This window comes from Tupaia chinensis, unplaced genomic scaffold (assembly GCF_000334495.1).
Source record: "Tupaia chinensis unplaced genomic scaffold, TupChi_1.0 Scaffold000184_1, whole genome shotgun sequence".
In the NCBI taxonomy this organism is placed as follows: domain Eukaryota; kingdom Metazoa; phylum Chordata; class Mammalia; order Scandentia; family Tupaiidae; genus Tupaia; species Tupaia belangeri.
In genome coordinates, this window is record NW_006159659.1 from 2,151,139 (window position 1) to 2,154,251 (window position 3,113).

Here is a 3,113-nt window from a genome sequence, read left to right on the forward strand (position 1 = left end):
CGCACGCACATGCGCCCGGCGTGAGTTCTAAGCCACCGGGTCCAGGACGCGAACCGCGGTCGACTACGTGGCAATCCAGCGACAGCCATTACACTAACTGCTGGTTCCCCAAACCTATATTTTTTCAAAAACGTCCATGATTAGTGTATCTAAATGCCTTTTGGAGCCAAATACAAGAAAACAATGGGACTTTTGTAAAAAGTTTCACTGAATGTTTTGGTAATATATAGGTATAACCTCCATGTATAAGTCTAAAGATATGGAGAACAGCAGTTATGTCGCTGGACTCCCATGTAGTTGACCACAATTTGAGTCCCGGACCCACTGGCTTAAACTCACGCTGGGCACGTGTGTGTGCGTGCCCAAGATCCTGAGAGGAGAATGGAGGAGAAGGGATTGTAGCATGGCCATCCCCCACGGGGGTGATTTCTCGCTTTCTGTTTCTCTCTCTCTCTCTCTCTCTGTCTTTCTGGCGAGCACATGTGCACTATAGCAAAAACCTTTCAAAAAAAAAAAAGTCTAAGGACAATTGTTTTTTTTTTAAATGTCATTTAAAAAATTAAAAAGCAACAAAAAATTGTTATATTAAGGGTGTGTTTTGTTCCATGATATGTCTCAGATAGATTGCTGTCTTTCCTGCAGCGACAAAGAGAAATGAAGGATTTTTAATTTTTGAATCTAGGACATGCAGTTCAATTAAAAAAAAAAACTTGATGGCTTAATTTTTAATGTTTCTATTCCTCAAAAGAAGAAGTCATGCAAAGCAATAATTCAAACATGATTTTAAATATCTTAGTGTTCTCCATGTGTGTACAACTAAAGTTTAATAACTTCAGAGCTGTTTAAAAGTTAGGAACTTGAGAACTATTTAAAAGTTATAGTATATTGATTTGAAACGTAGAAATTATGACATTTCTTACATTATTTCAATAGCAGATTGAAGTGTGAAAAAAAACCAGGCAGTGAATGATGATGTTATTTATACTGTGCTGACTTTTTTTAAAAATCTGATTTTGTCTTTTTACTGAACGGAGTATACTACTGGACTGCTTTCTTTCTTGTGGACCTCTGAGCCGAGCAGGCAGATAGGCCCTGTCTCCTGTATTGTCTTGATACCTTCCATTTACGTACAAATCCCCTCTTTACACACATGTCCGTCTTCAATAGAGACATCTACAGAAAGTTGGTCTGATCCCAGTTCACAGTCCTCACAAACAGACCAGATAACATTCGTGTAAATCAGTTCAGCAGCAGTTCCTGCTGTCCTCATTATTCGCAGAGAAATCAGGGCAAAGCACACTGATGAATAAAAATAGACAGTGTTCCCTGGCTGTTTCCCTGGCCCTGCATTCACCTCCATCAGGGATGTAGAGTGTAAGAAGCACCTTCTTTCTTCATCTACATGCTTTGTCCCAGGATCAAAAAAGAAAGCTAAGCACAGTTCACTCTCACTGGGGCCACAGCTTATCATCCAAAGAGGTACCCTTTACAGCACTCAATTACTGTGGCTCATAGTTCTAGCTGAACTTCAGAAACATGGCAAGTTTGACAAGGCACATATTGACTTTTGCAAAGCCTGTGGTACAATGGAATGTTTGCCAGCTTGAGTACGGTTGAGTTTTCCTGGCAGTTCTGCAAGTCAGTGGGGACCTTTAATGGTCTATATGCTGACTCACATACATGGGGCAGCACCTAATGTCTGACTTCTAAATAAAAATCTTCAACTTCCTAAATTGGTCCACATGAATATCACTAATTTGATAAGAAAGGATTCAGAGGAGAATAAATCAATATTTGGAGAGAAGGGTTTTGTTTGTTCTTTTTAAAGGTCAAGTAAATGGGTAAAGCTCTATCTCGAAGGGAATTATCTTCTGTCCTGCAGCTAAAAATAATTCCTAGAAGGGTGTAGAAAGATGTTCAGCTGTCTGAACTGACTAACTCCTTATTCACTCTGCCTTAAATATGCTGAGAGGGAAGAGGTGTTCTCCGCATTCCCAAGCTTCAGAGCCTGGTGCCCACACGGAAAGGGACAGTCAGTGCTGCCCTCTACCCTGCTGGGCATGGGAAAACCATGGCCAAAGTGAAGCTTCCGAAAAGATAGTTCTATCTATGTACAAGATATTAGTAGATCTTTGTCCCTGAGATCAAGCCCGGTGCTTGGGGAAAGAACAGTATTTTATGCTTATACTTTGTAACAACTCTGGAAATATTTTATATATTTAGGGAAACTAAAGAGTTAGCATTATAGCTTTTCTCTGTCCCAAATTCTCCAGATTATTTCTCAGCTTAGAACCTAAATCAGTCCACAGCTGACCGACTATAATTCTGGCCAGCACAACTTCAAGGTCACAGTTATCATATCTAAACCGTGGACATTTTGTTAAAGTCACTATGAACCAGCACCACCATCAGCTCAATATTCTGTCAGCACCCCCCGACACACATCTTATGCAACAGAAGCAAGCAATATCAACAATGAACAGTGAATTTACAAGGAAGCTATCCCCACTAGTTACAAGTCTACAAAGTTATAAGTAGTCACTTCAAGTTAAGTGTCAAAGAAATTGCTTTCAGAAAGCCCAGTTGCCAGAGCTGGGTCCTTCTGCTTACCTGCTTTAGGTATTTGTTTACTGCCTAAGGAAAGTCCTAGGCAGCCAGGTGCAAGAATACAAAAGCGCCTTGGAGGGTAGAAGGGATGCCCGGTGTCCTCTGAGCTGCGATCTCAATTCTGATGCTTTTCATGTGGCTGAAATAGCTCGAGTGCTCTGTGCCTCTCCTGGTACTCAGAGCTGCTCCTGGCTCGGGGCTAGAGGGGAACTCAGTTTAAGGCTAAGTGTTAAAGAGAATTCCTGTCATACCTCACAGTTGTTCTTCCTAAATATAGAGTTTGATACAAGCCATACGCTGGCTGCCTCCGAAAGGCTTGACCGTGCGGAAAGCAGGGCTCAAATGTCAGCTGGGAGGTGGCTAAGGTATCTTACTGCTCTCCTAATCTTTCCGAAGATGCTGGCTGCATTCTCTTGCATATTCTGAGTAGTATAGCAAAGTTTGAAAGTAATTAAAGTCTATCTTTAGCTTTATTACCTGGAGGCCAGAAGATGAGGAGTGTTCAG

General features: G+C 41.3%; 1 protein-coding gene across 1 annotated transcript in view; it reads right to left on the bottom strand.

Annotated features, from left to right (window-relative positions):
* SMPX (small muscle protein X-linked) overlaps window positions 1-2,860 on the bottom strand; it is a 65,579-nt gene extending 62,719 nt beyond the window's left edge. The window contains exon 1 of the mRNA XM_006146650.3: window positions 2,611-2,860. The gene's annotated coding sequence lies outside the window, so the exon portion shown is untranslated. The remainder of the gene's footprint in view (window positions 1-2,610) is intronic.
* Between the last annotated feature and the right edge of the window lie 253 nt (window positions 2,861-3,113).